The sequence below is a fragment of the Diabrotica virgifera genome, chromosome 4, assembly GCF_917563875.1.
Source record: "Diabrotica virgifera virgifera chromosome 4, PGI_DIABVI_V3a".
Classification (NCBI taxonomy): Eukaryota; Metazoa; Arthropoda; class Insecta; order Coleoptera; family Chrysomelidae; genus Diabrotica; species Diabrotica virgifera.
The window spans coordinates 200,245,129-200,267,558 of record NC_065446.1 but is presented as its reverse complement, the minus strand read 5'-3'; the positions used below and the strand labels follow the sequence as shown (position 1 = coordinate 200,267,558).

General features: G+C 31.7%; 2 long non-coding RNA genes across 2 annotated transcripts; both read right to left on the bottom strand.

The window, feature by feature from the left end:
* Window positions 1-332: 332 nt before the first annotated feature.
* On the bottom strand, window positions 333-2,205 carry LOC126884062 (uncharacterized). The gene is made up of 2 exons (XR_007697821.1): window positions 2,175-2,205; window positions 333-1,368 (listed from the first exon to the last, which is right to left on the bottom strand). It is a non-coding gene; the product is annotated as an uncharacterized LOC126884062 (long non-coding RNA).
* A 63-nt stretch (window positions 2,206-2,268) lies between these two features.
* On the bottom strand, window positions 2,269-3,140 carry LOC126884061 (uncharacterized). The gene is made up of 2 exons (XR_007697820.1): window positions 2,546-3,140; window positions 2,269-2,485 (listed from the first exon to the last, which is right to left on the bottom strand). It is a non-coding gene; the product is annotated as an uncharacterized LOC126884061 (long non-coding RNA).
* Between the last annotated feature and the right edge of the window lie 19,290 nt (window positions 3,141-22,430).

Genomic DNA, 22,430 nt, shown 5'->3' with positions numbered 1-22,430 from the left:
TTCTGTTATATCTATGAATATACACGGATTATACGACATATGACAGAAGCTCGAAACAAATGACTGTAAATGAAAAGCCCTATTGGGAAAACCTGGACAGAAATATAGATCAGTGCAAAGGATAAGACAGAATGGAGGCAGACAGTTGACGCCCTATGCTCCGCATGGAGTGAAGAGGAATAAGTAATTAAGTAAGTATTGGCGTCTACGCAGGATCTTCCGGATCTGAATCCTTGTGAGAAATCTAAAAAACGAAGTACTGATGTCTTGTCAAGAGCTAATGAGAAAACTAATAAGAGGACTTTTCTATAGAGGAAAAAAATAATAATACATTCGAATTATAAATTATATTTTGAGAATTTCAATTTTACAATACCAATTTTATTTTTTACAGATATATTCCCTACAAGCATTTCAAATTCATCCTTAAAATAAAGTTTAATAGGTACATAAAATGAACTTATAAATTTCTGTTTTGAAAGGATTGTAGATACCTACTATATACCTACTCAGATCTATACCTACTCAGCATCATATTGAGAAATCACAGAATCGTAAATATACAGTAATGAGCACTCACACTAATAACCGGCAAAATAACGCAAAAGATGGAAAACATATTAACTTGTAAGATAAAAAGAGATGAAACTGGTAGAAGTGGAACTTATCGTTATAAACGAATAAATTAACATAACCTTGGATAAGAGTTTTAACCTGCTAACTCCATTTTTCACTTTGAGTGATATTGGGCTAGTTTCTGGGTCCGTGTATTTTCATACACCACCCCACAAACCCGCCGACACCAATGTAGTTTAGAAATAGCTATCTCTAAACTACAGTGGAACCAGCGGGCTTGTGGGACTTGGTATGAAGGTACACAGACCTAGAAACTACCCCAATATCACTCACAGTGAAAAATGGAGTTAGCAGGTTAACACTCTTAGCCGACGATAACATTACATAGTTTCCCACCTTTAGATCTCTGTGACAGGAGTATTTTATAAAATTCTCCTGGCACAGTGACAGTTCTCATACTCATCTGATATGTCTAAAGGTGGGAAACTATGTAATGTAATGTTAATTTATATGTTTATATCGATAATTTCTCTCAGTTTCATCTCTTTTTACTTCAGAATGCATCCCGTGTTTCCCATCTTTGGCGTTATATCCCATATTTTGTCAGTTATTAGCATGCTCATCACTGCATATTGGACTTTTTACACATAGTATCTTAGAATCCCTTGGAAGTAAATAATAAATCATGTACCTAGTTTTATTTTCATCAATAAATTCATGAAAGTATGACTGATGTTGAAAATTCATTTGACATACTGGCAAATAATTGTAATTCCTTCAGAGGAGATGTCCCTAGAAAGAATAACATGTTTTATATTAAAATATATTAAAATCATATTGATTAGCAGAATAAATAGAGTTTTTAGGTTTAATTCTCCTCATTCACATAATTTAATACCAGATAATATCACCCTACTTCCATATGCTAATGACCTAGTTTTTTATATAACAGCCTAAACCCCATTTTGGACTCCATTCACATTAACCAATATTATCAGATATTCATGAATAGTGTCACCACAATCCTCTTTAACAACATACTATTCTTTCATAGATCTGGTCGTTATCACAATATAATCCCATATATACCAAAAATTCATGCTCGAGTGAGAAATTGGAAAGCCAAGCAAAGGATAGGAAAGAGTGGAAGCTGATTCTGGAACAGGCCAAGACCCACCATTGGCTGTAGAGCCAATGCTGATACCTAAAAATGAACTCAAATATTTAGTGGTCTTTTTGTCCCGCAATCTTAACTAGAATAAGCATATTGAAAATATAATTGGAAAAGCTATTAAAGGCATGGCTGTGCTGCCTAGTAAGACCCATATAGATTTTTGAAGCATCTTTATGAAACCAGCACGTAAACAATTATTATAGATTTAAAAATTAGACTCACTATGGATAGGGTAGTAAGATGATACAATGAATGCAGAGTTAACCATCTATATTTGTTATCAATGGTTTCTAGGAACATGGTTTTTCAAAACAGATGTCAATGATTTTTAGAGTTTAGATAAAGACTTATGTACCAAATTCATGAAAAAAATTTACACTTTCTCAGAATCATCCAACAATTAATATGAAACATATACTCATACCTTCAATTATATATGTCATAGATTCCCTGAAGGCACTTTGCCACTGGTTGTAACTTCTCAATAGATGTGCCTACAGAATTACAAAATTATCATTCCAGTTTAAGAAAGAACACACCTTCAACTTGAATCTTTAATCTCAAGACATATTTCGTTTATTTTATTTTGCGTTGTTTTGCAACCCGCTTTTCAGTATTTCTGCAAAGGCCTGCTCCTCAAGATGTAAAGTGCATATTTAAAAGTTAATGTAACAATATTGAGGACTGTTCATAGAAAGTTTATCACATTGAACAATTTCTTTTCATTCTGCAAACCTAAAACGACAGCACGTCAAAAATGATGTCAATGATATTAAATAGAATTTACGTTCTTACCGATTTTCATCCATGGTCAACAGGAAGAAACTCAAATTTTTATGGTGCCTGGAATTTTGCCACATAAATAAACACACATTGCCTTTGGGTTAAATTCATCATAACCCCAATTCAAAATCACCAACCTTCTTAGAAAACTGGAGAAATACCACAGTAATGCATATTAAATTCGAAGTAAACCAACTTAACAATTGCAAAATATCAGAAAACAATAATAAATAACTCTAAATAAACAACTGTTTGTTTATAAGGTTATGTTTGGAATAAACATACATAAATAAACCAGATCTACTCACTGTTGCCAAATGTCACCAATTTAGATAGTTACTTGTGATTAATTGTTTGAATACATTCAATCAATAATTAGAAAATATTATTTTTCAAATTTTATACAAGTGTGTACGTAAAGGATTTTACCATTTATGAATTTAATTTTCAGCTTTTTGAAAAAAAATCGATAATCATAATTATTTTATTATAATTTTGGAATATTTTTTATCGGAATATTTTAAATCTTGCAACAGCAACATTTTCCTCCTAGTCTACTGCGCAGTCTGCTAGGAGTTTCTGCAAGCGCAGGAACCGCATAAAAACTAGAGTGAACTAACTGATTCGTAAAAGCAAAAAAACTGTGACAATACCAATAGGTGTTGTATTGGTGGTATAAAATTGTCAATACGATTAGACAAATAATGGTAAAAGCCTTATACTAGGAACACAAAATAGTATGTAATGTGTACATATGTGTACGATTTTAAGAGTATTGATGAAATGATAATTGTTTAATGACTGACAACTTTCTTGGTAGTCGACCCCACATAAATTGTATAATGATAGAAAAAGTGATATGATAATTGTAAAAATACTGTTTTGTTTTTATCTGATTTTTATCTGAAAATGAGACTAAAGTAACTAGATGAAACTGAGTCCTCCAGAGACCTGACATCAAATTGGTTAAAAATGAAATGGTTGTAAAATATGGGGGGGAGTAGGACGGTATGAGAAGTCTGACAGAGTATGTTGTGATATTAGACCATGGAAGATGTGTAGTGTGTTGTTATGAAATAATAGTTATCTAATCTATAAGCTATGAGATGAGGCTAAGAAGACAGGTGGCTGGAATGAGACTCAATTCTGATGGATGTGGTTGTATATGTGATGTAGGAGCTAAATTTTGGAAAATTAAAGCTGGTGTGAAATAATGAGGATGTAAGAGGATGAGGTACAAATGAATATTAAAGAGTTAAAGTAAGATGTTGCTTATCGACAATTGGGAGTGAAATAGATGTATGTGGTCGTCATGAATGGTGTAGCAGAGAAGAGGAAATTGTATCTGATGTGGTTTATGAAAAAAGTTGACGGTGTAGGGGTTGAAAATCTCGGTTAAATGACACATGGCGATTGACACAATTAGGACTTCTCTGCTTCTCTTTAACTATTTCTAAGTCTTCATACAGGTCCAATTTTAGGAAGTTTTTTTGTGAAATATTATGTAATAACGAGACATCTTCTGGGATATTAAGGGTATGTTTGTTTTTTACAAGATGTTGAGAGAAAGTAGAAGTGTTTTCTCTTTTGGTGTGCTCTAAGGAGCGTGAAGATAAGGATCTACATACACATCCTCTTACATCCTCATTATTTCACACCAGCTTTAATTTTCCAAAATTTAGCTCCTACATCACATATACAACCACATCCATCAGAATTGAGTCTCATTCCAGCCACCTGTCTTCTTAGCCTCATCTCATAGCTTATATATTAGATAACTATTATTTCATAACAACACACTACACATCTTCCATGGTCCAATATCACAACATACTCTGTCAGACTTCTCATACCGTCCTACTCCCCCCCATATTTTACAACCATTTCATTTTTAACCAATTTGATGTCAGGTCTCTGGAGGACTCAGTTTCATCAAGTTACTTTAGTCTCATTTTCAGATAAAAATCAGATAAAAACAAAACAGTATTTTTACAATTATCATATCACTTTTTCTATCATTATACAATTTATGTGGGGTCGACTACCAAGAAAGTTATCAGTCATTAAACAATTATCATTTCATCAATACTCTTAAAATCGTACACATATGTACACATTACATACTATTTTGTGTTCCTAGTATAAGGCCTTTACCATTATTTGTCTAATCGTATTGACAATTTTATACCACCAATACAACACCTATTGGTATTGTTGACTGCATAACTTCCTGTAACGTAAACATTTCATTTCCCTATTTTGAATACTTAATTAATGCATTATTTTTAGAATAAAATCTTTCATATTTTGTGAACATCTTTTATTTTTACTATTTGTAAATTTGATACTGTTTTTTATCTTAAAACATTTAAATTAATCTTGTTGTGGCTGAAGTAATATTACAACTAGGTTACATTGACAGTTCTTGATGTCATTTTGGGTTGCTCTTGAATTCACTTGTCAGTTGGCCATTGAAATCCAATATGTGAGGTTTTCTCCAAAAAAAGTTCAAACCACGTGGGGAGAGTCCTGTGTTGCCCTGGGTAACATCCAGTTTTATCTATACCATCCAATGAATTTTATATAAATATGTAAAACATCCTTATTATTTACATTTAAAGGGTTTTTACCCGATACATTTTGGTGGCTCAGGCATGCAAATTTTGTAAGTATGACCTCTTGTTCTTGAAAACCTCTGTCAATTTTAACTTTTATCTCATTTAATTAGGTTATACTTAATTTTAGGGCTTTTAAACACTGATGATGGATTCCTTAATCCGAAAACGTTTTGTATTGTGACCCTTATTTAGGGTATTTTAATATATACCTTTTACAAAAAACTTGGTATTTTTGTGATTTATGGTATACAGCCAGCTACAGGAAGTTTATTTTCCTCCTGGATTTTCTACTAATTTTTCTTCCAGATTTTGATTTATCATATTGTTTATATTTGATCGGATTTTTTGTCCGTTACATCCGTTAAATAAAGGGCCGTTCTATCGAGGTCTTACTGTATTTAACTTAGGCATGTCAAAAGGCAACGATTTCATATCTGTAATTCACTTCTGATCATCCTTGGTAGAGTATAACCAATTTCGCTGTATATTTTTTAAAATATACGATTATTTAATTCAACAGGTTTTCAAATAAAGAAACTTGATTTATTTTTTAAATTAACCGTATTCTCTGTTTGATGATTTAAGTCATAAATTTAATAGCACAATTATGATTTATTGGATCATTAGGAACTATAACAGTTCAAATCGCGGCCATAAATCAGCGGTTTTTGCGTTACCGCCGTTATAAAACTCATTTTTATGTGAGGAATAATCGTCGTCATAGAAAAGGCAATATATCTTTATATACTCACAAGACGACTTAATAATCGTTTAAAATGGAAACATAAATATTTCGGAAGGAGTTGATAATAATATCTGATGGATTTAGTGGTTCAGCAATATGGTGAATTCTACAATAGACCAGGCCGCATCTGTAAAAATATTAGTACATTTGGATGTTGAGAGGTGATCCCTATTTTTTTGCAGAAATTACTTGGAATCAACTCATATAATAATAATTGAGTTATCCTCCCACTCAAAAAGGTCCTGAACATTGTTTAAATAATCAAAATGTCAAAAAATGGAGGAAAAATTCGATTTTTTTCTTCGTTTTTTGATTTTAAATTTAAAAGTATTTACTTCAGAGAAAAGTTGCACTGACATAAAAGTTGCATAATTAAATTTCCTACAATAGTTAGTTAAAAATTTTAAAAGTTGTCACCCTTGTTGCAAAATAGAAATAATTGCGAAAAAAAACATAAAAAAACAAGTTTTGTCTTTCTACTTTTTTCAACCATTCATGCTACACTTGTAAATGTATATAAATTTTATTAAGATCTGTTTAACACATTTTGCAAAATCAATTTTGCATTCCAGCTTTCGCAAAAAATTATTTTTTCAAAATGTTGCAGGACTGAAACAGACAGCAAGTTTAATTTTTTTACATATAGAATAATATCGTACCTTTCATTTACAATTTTAAAAATTAAAATAGGTTACCCACTACAGCGTCAGGAATTTTTTTAAATAAACATTAATTTTTGGTGCTACGCGCAAGGACAGCGGATACGTTTGCTCTGATTGGTCATTCCAATGGCCTTAAATGGTTGGATAAATTTTAATTTTTAGTACATTTCGATAAAAAAGGAATTTGTTTATTGCAAAATAAAAATACATACTTTGTCCTTTGAAAGTACACTTTTTTTAGCAAAAACTTTCTTTCTTCATTTATTTTAACTTAGAGAATAAAAGTTTATTATTTTTAAACATATGCAATTGTTTAAACAATATTTCACAAACAATAATCAAATTAGTTTCATTTTTGTTGAATTAAAATATTAAAATACAACAAAATATAGAGTTAGAAAATAATATATTATATAAGGATTTAAAGAAATTTTGGTGGAAATCAACTTGTATGAATCGAACACCGCTGTCCTGCGCGTAGCACCAAAAAATAATGTTTATTTTAAAAAATTTCTGACGCCGTGGTAGTTCACCGATTTTAATTTTACAAATTGAAAATGAAAGGTACAGTATTCTTCTACATGTAAAAAAATTAGCTTGCTATCTGTTTTATTTTCAGTCTTGCAACATTTTGAAAAAAATATTTTTTTTGCGAAACCTGGATTTCAAAATTTATTTTGCAAAATTTATTGAACCGATCTTAATCAAATTTACAGTATTATTTTATTGTCATAAAGTTTTTTTGGGTAAACTATGAAGGTCCTAAGTGTAGGATAAATGATTGAAAAGCCTAAAATGGAAATACTTGTTTTTTTATGTTTTTTTTTCGCAATTATTGCTAGTTTGCAATAAGGGTGACAACTTTTAAAAGTTTTAACCAATCCTATATTGTAGAAAATTTAACTATGCAACTTTTATGTCAGTTCAACTTTTCTCTAAAGTGAATACTTTTAAAGTTTTAATAAAAAAACTATGAAAAAAATCGGTTTTTCCTTCATTTTTTTAAATTTTGATTATTTAAACAATGTTCCGGACCTTTTTGAGTGTGAGGATAACTCAATTATTATTATATGAGTTAACTCCAAGCAATTTCTGCAAAAAAATATGGGTCACCTCTCAACGTCCATCTCAAAACAGATCCGCCCTGGACTACAATGTTTGAACTAAATACTACATTTATCTGTTATTAATTTTTTGAAAGAAAAAACGTAAGACTAAGTTAATAAGGGTACCTTGTCGTATTTTAAAACTTTAAAAGAAATAAATGCTATGCATTTTAGAGAAGAACTTTCGTTTGTATTTAAATTGATTCAAATGATTGTTTAACTAGATAATTTTAGATTCAACTAGACAATCAAATCTTATAAAAGACTAATTAGACCGGCAGTATCGTCGCCCCCGCTAGCGAAATTATTCCGATTCGATTTTTTTGCACAAACTTACTCAAAAAGAGGTCCTTATAACATATCCACAGGGTGCCTGGCGGTGCCGTGGTCGAGAAATTGTTTAAACAATTTTTTTTAAACAAATTCACAAAAATAATTTTTTCATTTCGAACAAATTTTTTTAGATAAATTGGCTTATTTTGAGCAAAAAAGGTCTCTTGTAATTTTTTTCTAAAATTGATTGTTGTCGAGTTATATGCGATTAAAAATTTGAAAAATGCGAAAATGGCCATTTTCAAGGCTTAACTCGATTAAACATTATTATTATGAAATTCAAAAAGTCATCAAATCAAGTTTCAAATCCGTTCTTCAAGGTCCTGAAGAGATTTTTGTCATTATTTTGTTAGAAAGCTGTTATTTTTAATTATTAACAATTAGCGCTATAGTGCAGGATTTATCGTCGCCCTCGTTAGTGAAATTATTCCGATTCCATTTTTTTGCAGAAATTTACTAAAAACGAGGTCCTTATAACATATCCACAGGGTGCCGGGCGGTGACGTGGTCGAAAAATTGTTTAAACAATTTTTTTTAAACAAATTCACAAAAATAATTTTTTAACTTCGAACAAATTTTTTTTAGATAATTTGGGACATTTCGAGCAAAAAATGTCTCTTGTGATTTTTTCTTAAAATTGATTGTTTCCGAACTATACGCGATTTATAATTTGAAAAATGCGAAAATGGCCATATAACTCGACAACAATCAATTTTTAGTCCGTTCATTAACGGTAAAATATTGCAAAACCTCTAAATTTTAAAGAACCGCTTGGATTGACATGAAATTTGGCATACACATAGCTAACAAGTCAAAGAAAAAAAGTGATATTTTGCCGATATGTGCTTTTGCCCTGGGGGTGGTTTTCACCCCTTTTGGGGGTGAAAAAATATTCGTCCAAAGAAAGCCAGGAAATGGATAAACTGGCTAATTTTAAGTAACTTTTGTTCTATAGAGTTTTTTCATTGAGTCAATACTTTTCGAGTTATTTGGCAGTGAATATGTTCATTTTTTCAACCAAATAACCACGCTTTTAGACGGTTTTTCGCAAATAACTCAAATAGTAATAACTTTGTCGAAAAAACATTCTTAGCAAAAATATAGCCTGTAAAAAATTTAAAAAATGGTGTACATATCACGTCTCTACACCTAGTAGAAGCAGAGTTATAGCTAATGAAAAATAGGTTCATATTCGTCAAATTCTAAATGGAATACTATAACCTGAAATAACCAAAAATGAAGCACATTTCGGGGAAAACTCATTACAACTTATTTAGTGTTTAAAAAAAGCTTCATTTTTGTTTTATAAAAAAAATTTCTAGCATCAAAATTAAACAAGTTACGCTCAAAATAAAGTTAGTCCCTTTTGGTTTTGGTAAAAAAATCGAGAAAATCACCCCCTAATTAGTATTTGAAATGAACTTAATCGTTACGACTTTACAAGTTTCTTGACTCATGAATATATTGTTTATATGATGTGTAAGTTTCATCCGTTCAAAGTCCTTATTATTGAAAGGGCTGTAGTTAAAAGGGGTTGAACGAGTCACTTATCACGAATGTATGCAAATTTAGAAACACCAAATCTTAATCAATTTTTGTCTAACAGAAAAACAAAAAAATACATGATATTCAGAAAAGCAAATCTGACTTTTTTTGTTTTACGAGATTTTTGGTATCTCTAATAATTTTTAAGATATTTTGAAAAAAAGCATATTTTTCAAAATTTAAATTTTTAAACATTTTATTTTGAAACCAAATTTTTTCAAAAATAATCGATAATGAATCGATGAAACTTACAGATCATATAAACACAACATAAGTAAAATAATTTGTGGAGCGGTAACGATTAATTTCATTTAAGTTGCTAATTAGGGGGTGGTCTTCCCGATTTTTTTTGCAAAAACAAAAGGGACCAACTTTATTTTGAGCGTAACTTGCTTAAATTTGGTACTAGAGACTTTTTGTTAAAACAGAAATAAAGATTTTTTTAAACACTTTAAAAAAGTTAAAATGGGTTTTCCCCAAAAAGTGCTTAATTTTTTGGATATTTCACGTCGAAATATTCTATTTGAAATTTGGTGAGTATGAATCTATTTTTCATTGGCTATAACTCTGGTTCTAGAAGATCCAGAGACCTAACGCGTACACAATTTTTTTTACTTTTTTATAGGCTATATTTTTGGTAAGAACGTTTTTTCGGCAAAATACTTACTTTTTGAGTTATTTGCAAAAAACCGTCTAAAAATGTGGTTATTTTGTTGAAAAATTAACATATTCACTCGCAAATAACTCGAAAAGTGTTGACTTGGCGAAAAAGCTCTATAGAACAAAAGTTACTTAAAATTAGTCAGTTTACCCATTTCCGGACTTATTTTGGACATATATTTTTTCACCCCCAAGAGGGGGTGAAAGTCACCCCCAGGGCAAAAGCACACATCGGCACAATATCACTTTTTTTCTTTGACATGTAACCTATACGTATGCCAAATTTCATGTCAATCCAAGCGGTTCTTTAAAATTTAGAGCAAAAACCGTGAAAGAATGGACTATTTAGAGAAAAATCACAAGAGAGCTTTTTGCTCAGAATAACCCAAATTTTCTAAAAAAAAATCGTTCTCAGTAAAAAAAATATTTTTGTGAATTTGTTTAAAAAAATTGTTTAAACAATTTTTCGACCACGGCACCGCCCGGCACCCTGTGGATATGTTATAAGGACCTCGTTTTGTGTAAGTTCCTGCAAAAAAATGGAATCGGAATAATTTCACTAACGGGGGCGACGATGTATCCTGGACTATAGCGCTAATTGTTAATAATTAAAAATAATAGCTTTATAATAAAATATTGACAAAAATCTCTTCAGGACCTTGAAGAGGCGATTTAAAAATTGATTGGTGACTTTTTGAATTTCATAATAATAATGTTTAATCGAGTTATTAACCTTCGGAGTACGAAGACTGGGTCAAGCGTGACCCGAAATTCAGTTATTTCTTAATATTTTATGAAATAATTTTTTTACAAATCCGATTGATCGTAAGTTCTCCTTATTTGGTTCAATCTATTTTTTCGTATATAATTCGTGAACATGCAAATTACAGTTTTTCCTCTACGTAACATCTATGATGCCGGGTCAGTCCTGACCCGGTCTTCGGATTTCGAAGAATATTTTCAATATGTTTGTAGGTACACGTAAATCGCAGTCGTCTCTGTTTACGGGTATACGTACAGTGGAACCCCGATAAGTCGGCCTCCGATAACCGGAAGTCCGGCTAACCCGAACCGATTTTCATCAGACAAAACAAACATTTTTTCACTTTGACCAAGTTTTTTACCAAGAAATAAACAATACTGTATACAACTGTACTTAATTTAGATATTGTGCATATTTTATGTACTTCATGTTTGTGCAATTATAATGGGGTTTATCTGTAAGTATACCGTGTTTTATTAATTTTTACTATATTCTCCGATTAACTCGGATTTTCGATAACTCGGATCGGCCGCAGTCTCGATTAATCCGACTTATCGAGGTTCCACTGTATTCAAATATATGGCCGGAGCAAATTTACCTATGCAGGTTTTCTGTAAGGTATTAAAATCTGGCTGCCGGGGCAATTTAGTATATGCCCATGAGTAACCATCTTAAAAAATTTAAATACAATAATTTAGGATTTTTTTTGTTTTTTGTTGAATTAAAGATACTGTTTAATAATACTGACTATTTAAAACATCCTTATAAATAAAATGAGAATGGGTCACGCTTGACCCATCTTCGTAATCTAAGTAAGTCAAATAATCTCCGTACTCCGAAGGTTAAGCCTTGAAAATGGCATTATTAATGGCATTTATTTTCGCATTTTTCAAATTTTTAATCGCATAAAACTCGACAACAATCAACTTTAGAAAAAAATGACAAGAGACCTTTTTTGCTCGGAATAAGCCAATTTATCTAAAAAAAAATTGGATATGGTAATTGAGTCAATACTCGCAATCTATAGTTTGTATTTTTTATTAGTTGTTATGTAATCATGGGGCAACCGGTTTCGAGTCTTACAATATATGACTCATCATCAGGCCCAGTACAAAAAGTCTTCTCTATACAAACTACAAGCTAAAAAACACAAAACGAGAGACATGTACACATATATATAAAACATGAAAAACAACTTTGTCTTGGTTTCAATCACATACAATAAAGCCAAGCAACTGTTTAGTATTGAACTCAACAGTCCATATCATGTAAAATGAGACATTATATCATTGGGAGCGACCAATCTGATGAAAAGTGCTTGGTATATAATTTGATATATATGCTACCATCAATCCTTAACTAGTCAAGGGTCGATGGAGCCCTGGTAAAATAGTATGCGATCAAAAGACATAATACAAATTTTCTTTAGTAAACGGTATCTACTTACATAACAGCCATAGAAAATGTTCCACAGCTAAAGATGTACCTGGAAGTCACCAGCCCCATAAGAAAAGTTGACCAATCAAACAGCCCTTAGTCTCTTATTGTTAGTTAGTTAAGTGCAATTTGGAACCGTTCAAGAAATTATTTTATACGTGTATAAAATAATTTCTTGAACGGTTCCAAATTGCACTTAACTAACTAACAATAAGAGACTAAGGGCTGTTTGATTGGTCAACTTTTCTTATGGGGCTGGTGACTTCCAGGTACATCTTTAGCTGTGGAACAGTTTCTATGGCTGTTATGTAAGTAGATACCGTTTACTAAAGAAAATTTGTATTATGTCTTTTGATCGCATATTATTTTACCAAGGCTCCATCGACCCTTGACTAGTTAAGGATTGATGGTAGCATATATATCAAATTATATACCAAGCACTTTTCATCAGATTGGTCGCTCCCAATGATATAATGTCTCATTTTACATGATATGGACTGTTGAGTTCAATACTAAACAGTTGCTTGGCTTTATTGTATGTGATTGAAACCAAGACAAAGTTGTTTTTCATGTTTTATATATATGTGTACATGTCTCTCGTTTTGTGTTTTTTAGCTTGTAGTTTGTATAGAGAAGACTTTTTGTACTGGGCCTGATGATGAGTCATATATTGTAAGACTCGAAACCGGTTGCCCCATGATTACATAACAACTAATAAAAAATACAAACTATAGATTGCGAGTATTGACTCAATTACCATATCCAATTGTATAATGGACTCGCATTGGCAACCCTTTCATCATTTAAAAAAAAATTGTTCAAAATGAAAAAACAATTTTTGTGAATTTGTTTTAAAAAAAATTGTTTAAACAATTTTTCGACCACGGCACCGCCCGGCAGCCTATGGATATTAGTTCTTAGGCCCCCATATAAAATTATTATTTATGACCACACCGTTGAAACTTTTTGTACTTGTTATTTGGGTGGAGTCGGACAAATTTCGAGCTTAGCGCATCATGGCAGTGGGGCGTTTGTCTGTCAAGCGGTCACGAAGTTGTCAATTTTATGCAAGAAAAAAATTTATAACCACATTGGTCATTTTATTTTAATCAATGGTTTTTATCATATAAACAGCGAAAATAATTTTGTCGGACAAAAATATTGGGGCATATCACGCGTCGGACACGCTAAAGATGTCAAATTTATGAAAAAAATAAATTTATTACCACATGGATAATTTTAACGGTATCTACCATAAAACCTTTTTACAATAATGTGGTAACCTTGTCGGACAATTTTCACGGGGCATATGCGCAGTCGGACGCGCCGAAGATGTCAATTTCCTGAAATTTTTTTATTTACAACCATTTTTCCGACAACATTAGTAGGTTATAAGTAATTAAATTCTTAATCAAAAAATCAAAGTGTCGGACAAAAATATTGGGGCAAATCGACAGTCGGACAAAAAACTTAATTTTTATTAGTAAACTATACTTTCAAACAATGCTGCGTTCGTGCATCCCTTATCTTTACAACCATTTTTCCGACAAAAGTAGTAGGTTACAAGTTATTATACTCTTAAACAAAAACTGTAATTGTCTGACAAAAATGTTGGGGCAAACGAAAAGAAAACTTAATTCTTTTAGGCTATCGACGAGGAGGTATTATCAAAAAAAAATTTCAAACAGTGTTTCTCGGTTACCTTTGAATCGATTTAGCTGATAATTGGTACACACACTAAGTAAAACATTTAAAAGGGTATGACGTAGATCTGAACCCAAAATTTTCCCAAAAAATTTTCCGACAGGAGGGAAAATTTTAGAAAAATTGTGATCTGATGTTTGCGTACATACTCCTTGAAAAACGACAAACATCGTTCTGTAGTTTTTTTTCTCCAATTAAAAAAAATTTCCGACACAAGTATCAGGTTATAAGTAGTCATATTCTAAATTAAAAAATCTAAGTGTCCGACAAAAATATTGGGTCAAATCCAAAGTCGGACAAAAAATTTAATTTTTATTAATAAACTATACTTTTAAATTATGCTGGAATCGCGCACCCCTTATCTTTAAAACCATTTTTCCGACAAAGGCAGTAAGTTACAAGTAATTATATTCTTAAACAAAAAATCTAATTGTCTAACAAAAATGTTGGGGCAAACGAACAGAAAACTTAATTCTTTTAGGCTATCGACGAGAGGGTATTACCAAAAAAATTTTTAAAACAGTTTTTCTCGGTTATTTTTAAATCGATTTAGCTGAAAATTGGTACACACACTAAGTAAAACATTTAAAGGGGTATGACGTAGAGTTGTACCCAAAGTTTTCTTAAAAAATTTTCCGACAAGAGGGAAAAGTTTAGAAAAATTGTGATCTGATATTTGCCTACATACTGCTTGAACAACGACAAACATCGTTCTGTAGTTTTTGTTCTACAATAAAAATAAAAATTTCCGACACATGTATCAGGTTATAAGTAGTTATATTCAAAATTAAAAAATCTTAGTGTCCGACAAAAATATTGGGGCAAATCCAAAGTCGGACAAAAAATTTAATTTTTATTGATAAACTATACTTTTAAACTATGCTGGGTTCGTCTATCCCTTATCTTTACAACCATTTTTCCGTCAAAGTTAGTAAGTTACAAGTAATTATATTCTTAAACAAAAAATGTAATTGTCTGACAAAAATCTTGGGGCAAACGAACAGAAAACTTAATTCTTTTAGGCCATCGACGAGGAGGTATTATCAAAAAAATTTTTAAAACAGTTTTCTCGGTTATTTTTGAATCGATTTAGCTGAAAATTGGTACACAAACTAAGTAAAACATTTAAAAGGGTATGACGTAGAGCTGTACCCAAAATTTTTCCAAAAAATTTTCCGACAAGAGGGAAAATTTTAGAAAACTTGTGATCTGATAATTTGTGTACATATTCCTTGAATAACGACAAACATCGTTCTGTAGTTTTTTTTTCTCAAATTAAAAAAAATTTTCCGGCACATGTATCTGGTTATTAGTAGTTATATTCCAAATCAAAAAATCTAAGTGTCCGACATAAATAGTGGGGCAAATCCACAGTCGGACAAAAAATTTAATTTTTATTAATAAACTATACTTTTAAACTATGCGGGGTTCGTGCATTCCTTATCTTTAAAACCATTTTTCCGACAAAGGCAGTAAGTTACAAGTAATTATATTCTTAAACAAAAAATCTAATTGTCTGACAAAAATGTTGGGGCAAACGAACAGAAAACTTAATTCTTTTAGGCTATCGACGAGGAGGTATTATCAAAAAAAATTTTAAAACAGTTTTTCTAGGTTATTTTTAAATCGATTTAGCTGAAAATTGGTACACACATTAAGTAAAAGATTTAAAAGAGTATGACTTGGCTGTACCCAAATTTTTTTTAAAAATTTTCCGACAAGAGGGAAAATTATAGAAAAATTGTGATCTGATAATTTGTGTACATACTCCTTGAACAACGACAAACATCGTTCTGTAGTTTTTTTTCTCGAATTAAAAAAATTTTTCCGACACATGTATCAGGTTATAAGAAGTTATATTCCAAATCAAAAAATCTAAGGGCCCGACAAAAATATTGGGGCAAATCCAAAGTCGGACAAAAAATTTAATTTTTATTGATAAACTATACTTTTAAACTATGCTGGGTTCGTGTATCCCTTATCTTTACAACCATTTTTCTGACAAAGGTAGTAAATTACAAGTAATTATATTCTTAAACAAAAAATGTAATTGTCTGACAAAAATGTTGGGGCAAACGAACAGAAAACTTAATTCTTTTAGGCTATCGACGAGGAGGTATTATCAAAAAAAAAAAATTTAAAACAGTTTTTCTCGGTTATTTTTAAATCGATATAGCTGAAAATTGGTACACACTCTAAGTAAAACAGTTAAAAGGGTATGACGTAGAGCTGTACCCAAAATTTACTTAAAAAATTTTCCGACAATGGGGGATAATTTTAGAAAAATTGTGATCTGATATTTGAATACATACTCTTTGAACAACGACAAACATCGTTCTGTAGTTTTTTTTCTTCAATTAAAAAAAAATTTCCGACGAAAGTATCAGGTTATAAGTAATTATATTCTAAATCAAAAAATTTAAGTGTCCGACAAAAATATTGGGTCAAATCCAAAGTCGGACTAAAAATTTAATTTTTATTAATAAATTATACTTTTAAACTCTGCTGGGTTCGCGCATCCCTCATCTTTAAAAGCATTTTTCCGACAAAGGCAGTAAGTTACAAGTAATTATATTCTTAAACAAAAAATCTAATTGTCTAACAAAAATGTTGGGGCAAACGAACAGAAAGCTTAAGTCTTTTAGGCTATCGAGGAGGAGGTGTTACCAAAAAAAAATTTAAAACAGTGTTTCTCGGTTTCTTTTGAATCGATTTAGCTATAAATTGGTACTTACGCTATGTACAACACTTAACAGGGCATGACGGTGAGTTGTACCCAAAATTTTCCAAAAAGATTTTCCGATAAGAGGGCAAATTTTGGAAATTTTTTTTAAAATTTTGCAATGTTCTCTACGTTACGTCCTTATAAACATTATAAGGAGTATTTCTACAAATTTTCAGTTTGATCTATGTAGATCTAACCGAGAAAAATTGTTTATAGTTCGCTTTGGTCTCCTTGATGCTTATTATTTTTTTTATATCCCAGAGAACGGCTGTTCCCTTACATGCGACACTACATTATACAAGAAATTTTCGATTTTTTAAATGTGACTGAATTGAAAGTATTGGGCCAAATCCAATCTTAAAATATAGGAAAAGAGGAATATGTCAACCATCCGTTTTGGTACAAGGGTGTGGATGTTACGGCCATTCCCATTTAGGGTCTGTTTTTCGTTCTCGTCCCCAAAACTCCCAAAAATTTCGAAAATTTAAGTCCGATTTTACGGCTTCTTATGTAATGAACATTACCTTTCCAACGCATGTTTAATTTTGAAACATCTTCTCTTCTTCTTCTTTTTATATAGACATTACTCTGTCTGTTTTTCAATGTGCCTCCAGTAAGTTGTCATTCCATGTTTTTCGTGGTCTTCCCACTGATCGTCTTCCTATTGGGGAACCGTCTCTGTCCGTTCTTACTACTCTATTTTTTGTCATTCGGCTTATGTGGTCGTTCCATTCTACTCTTCTGCTTTTCATCCAGTTATTAATGTTGTCCACCTTGCATCCCCTTCATATATCTACACTTCTAGCTCTATCCCACAGCGTCTTACCATTGATTTTCCGCAATGTTTTTATCTCTGCTGTTTCTATAGCTTTTTTTGTCCTTTCTGTATCAGGTTGTGTTTCTGCCGCGTATGTCATTATTGGTCTGATGACTCTTTTGTAAATTCTGCCTTTCACTTCTTTTCTGATGTTTTTATTTCTAAATATTGTTTCATTCAGGCAACCTGCGGCTCTGTTTGCTCTATTCACCTGATCTTCCACTTTTGTTTCGAGCTTTCCGTAGTTGCATAGTGTGATGCCTAGATATTTAAACTCCATGATTTGTTCTATTATTTGACCCTCCAGCTCTAATTTACACCTTATTAGATCTACTGTTGTAACCATGCATTTAGTCTTTTTTGGGGAAATTAAAATGTTAAATTTTCTAGCGGTTATATTAAATTCGTGCAGCATACGTTGTAAATCATCTTTACTTTGAGAGATTAGTATTGCGTCGGCTGCATAGCAGATTATTTTAAGTCGTTTTTCTTACATTTGGTATCCTTTTTTTGTTCTTACTTTTTTTATTATTTTGTCCATGATCAGGTTGACCAACAGATGACTCAGGGAGTCTCCCTCTCTTATCCCATTGCCATTTTGAAAATTGTATATACCATTCAAAAGTTACCGATCTCAGAAATTTTATTCAATTTCTATTTAAAAAGGGGAAAATGTTTTCTATGTTTGTGTGTATGTTTGTGGAAAAGTTATACCGTTCTGAATTTCTTTTCTATGTTTTAAGAGGGGGTCAGGGCCGATTCAGAACCGGTATAGCTTGTGACTTTCGACCACCCATAAGCCAGCTATAGGACTTGGTAGGTACAAAACGGCATATTTTTTGGGGGTATATATCTTAGGTTCAATGGGAGACAGAAAAACCGAAAGTACACCAGATTAATAGCGTTGAGTTAAGCTTTCAAATAGTGCTTAAGTGGTTAGCATCAGAGATACACACGGCTCAGTACAGCTGAAAAACCGAAAAACTAAACTGAAAATTTTGGTTTTTAGACAATTACTCAAAATTTCAACCTACAAATTGCGCCAACAACTAAGGAGGACTCCAGATGCGTATATCGGTGTTTACCTCTATTTGGGAAAATTCGAATTTTTAAGTTATAGCCTTCATAAGTGTGATCAAATCTATTTCCTATAGAAAAACCGGTTTTTCAAGCTCAATAGTCCTATAATACCTTCAGTTATCCTACTTGACCTTGGATGCATCAGATACTACTTCTCAATACGTTTCAAACTCATATTTAGTGATCAAAATCGGTTAATACCGATTAGAAGGTATCTAGTTCCAAAAGTATAATCAATTTGACCATTATCGCCGAAATGGTTTATGTAGTTGTAGTGGTTGCGACGCTAAATTTAGATAGATTTATTTAAAAATAGAGCAATACGAGTTCATTTACCGGCCATTAAATAATTTTTTTATTCTATTTCGAATAGAAAAAAAACTCTAGTGTACATTCTATGGACACTAGATCATTTGAGAGATAATCATAGAAAGGCGACCATATATATTGTTATATTTCTATTTGATCTGAAAATTAAATTTTGATAATTATAAGCAGAATTCAATTTAATATAAAATATTTTCAATTTTCTCAACCACGGGCATATAAATTTAGAACAACCTGTATACAACAAATTGTTATATTTAATTTTAAGAAGTGATTAGAAAAAACTTACGGAACTCGGGACAATGCGCTTAGAAAAAACAAAGTGAATGGCGCGTACCATTATCGTTGTTCGCGGAAGGTTCGATCATTAGCCTATGCTAAATAAAACTCAAGTGAAATCGATAATAGGTCATTATCGTTGTTCGCGGAAGGTTCGATCATTAGCCGATGCTAAATAAGACTTAGTGGAAATAGAGAATAGGTCATTAAATTTTGTAAATAGTAGAAAGTAATTTTAGAATGGGAATTAACTATTTTCTTTGAAATCCATTAAGCATATTTAGAAAGATTAAAAATTGGTTTTGAGGAAGACTGCGAATGAGAGTTGGTGGTGGAAGGTTGATTTGTGAATCTGGAAGGGATATTTAGAAAGTAGGGGAATGAATGACAAATAGAGATCAGAATGTTTTGAGCTGTCGAGAAGTGAAGTCCAGTAGTAGACGGTAGTGTACGGAGAGTGAGAAAGCCGGTGTAGTTCCGTGAGTGTGGAGATCTATCGTGGAACGAGAGGTAGGCCAGGTTGAGAGTAAAGAACCTCCTTGAGCCAAGAGTGTCCCGGTAGCTGATTGCAGTTTCGAAAAAGGTAGAATACAGCATCACGACAGAAGCAGGAGCGAGAGCTATACGAGCTAGTTTTCAAAGGAGAACATTACTGAAAGCCAGGACGAGGTTTTGATCGCAGCCAAGGATAGCAGGAAACGGGTCTTGTGTGAAGACATTCTCAGTTCACCAGAAAAAGGTCAGTCTCATTTGTTTGGACATGAATGTATGGGTTTTTCGTATTAAATACCACATTTAAAATTGAAGAACATAATCAATAATATCAGAAAAGCTTCATCAAACTTAAATAGAATTGTTGCTAATAAATCATAATAGTTAAATGTTAATAAAAACTTTCAATTGGAAACCAAAAGGAAATAAGATTCCCATGTGTAAATGTTATGTTTAAGAATAATAAGATATAGCAAATATTAAGCAGTGATTGCCATTTAAATAAAATAAACAATATTTTGATTATAATTGTAACCCATATGTGTGTATTATTTTACTCTTTTCTTTCCTATCCCGATTAGGAACCATTGAGAAATACTTAGAAGCCACGTAAGTAAATAATTAATTTTATAATTCGCCCTGAGATTGAAAACATATTGATATGTGATCTGGTAAATTAATTAGATTAGTAATAATGCATTGATTAAATTAAATGACATATAAGAATATTTTCTCATATCAATAATCAAGATCACATCAATATCTTAACGTGGAATCGAGAAACAATACATTCAATTTCAGTTAATTTATATACAGGTAAAATTTGGTAAATAATGGGCCATAGCTTAACGTCAGGTTCCTGAGGTAAAAATAGACCGATTTAAGCTTAGTTAGTTAGCTTAGATTTAAACTTATCTTAGTACAAAGTTTATAATAACCGAGATACAGGATGTCAAAGTTAAACTTTTTTTTATTTATTATCGAATATTTCCTGACAGGTATGAGATAACAACATGAAATTTGGTATGTGGGAGTTTTTGGATCGAGAAAACTAAATTCCCTACCAAAAATTATGTATTGCCCAGAGGGCGCCACATACGCCTTTCAGCACTCATTTATTACGTTCAATTTTTTTTATACCTCACTCTGTATAATTTTGAAATTAAAATTTTTATTTTCCTATTATTTTTACTTAAAAAAGGTATACTTCTTTGGTCTCCCTAAACTCAACCGTTTTCGAGATAAACGCATTTTAAATCTGCGATACACCATCATTTTTAGCATAATATCATTGTAGTTACACCCGAAAAATAATTTAATACCATAATAATTGTGCCAGTTCTTAAATGTATGTCATTGCATCGCAAATTCCATTTGAAGAAATTTGCGATACATTTTTGGATAATTTTATGGTTTTAAGTTATTTTACGGGTGTAACTACAATGATATTATGCTAAAAATGATGGTGTATCGCAGATTTAAAATGCGTTTATCTCGAAAACGGTTGAGTTTAGGGAGATGAAAGAAGTATACCTTTTTTAAGTAAAACTAATAGGAAAATAAAAATTTTAATATCAAAATTATACAGAGTGAGGAATAAAAAAATTGAACGTAATAAATAAGTGCTGAAAGGCGTATGTGGCGCCCTCTGGGCAATGCATAATTTTTGGTAGGGAATTTAGTTTCCTCGACCCAAAAAACCTCCACGTACCAAATTTCATGTTGTTATCTCATACCTGTCAGGAAATATTCAATAATAAATAAAAAAAAAAGTTTAACTTTGACACCCTGTATCTCCAAAACGCCCCATTATTTTTGTCCGACAAGTGATCCAATATGCATTACACATGTAAAAGAACAGCACAAAATAAAAATGACATCTGTGGTAATAAATAAAAAATTTTCAGGAAATTGACATCTTCGGCGCGTCCGACTGCGCATATGCCCCGTGAAAATTGTCCGACAAGGTTACCACATTATTGTAAAAATGTTTTATGGTATATTCTGATAAAATTAGCAATGTGGTAATAAATTTATTATTTTCATAAATTTCACATATTTAGCGTGTCTGACGCGTCGTATGCCCCAATATTTTTGTCCGACAAAATTATTTTCGCTGTTTATATGATAAAAACCATTGACTAAAATAAAATGACCAATGTGGTTATAAATTTTTTTCTTGCATAAAATTGACAACTTCGTGACCGCTTGACAGACAAACGCCCCACTGCCATGATGCGCTAAGCTCGAAATTTGTCCGACTCCACCCAAATAACAAGTACAAAAAGTTTCAACGGTGTGGTCATAAATAATAATTTTATATGGGGGCCTAAGAACTATATGTTATAAGGACCTCGTTTTGAGTAAGTTTGTGCAAAAAAATCGAATCGGAATAATTTCGCTAGCGGGGGTGACGATACTGCTAGGTCTAAATGCGACAAGTCGTGCAGTCTGTCCAGAACATTTGTCATCATGTAAACATTAAATAAAACATGACGAAGATACGATAAAATAAGAGGAAGTAAAAAAATTGAGTGCGGGCAATAATTGATTGTATCCTCTGTTGCATGGCGACGCGACGGGTAAAATCATTAGTTCATTAAA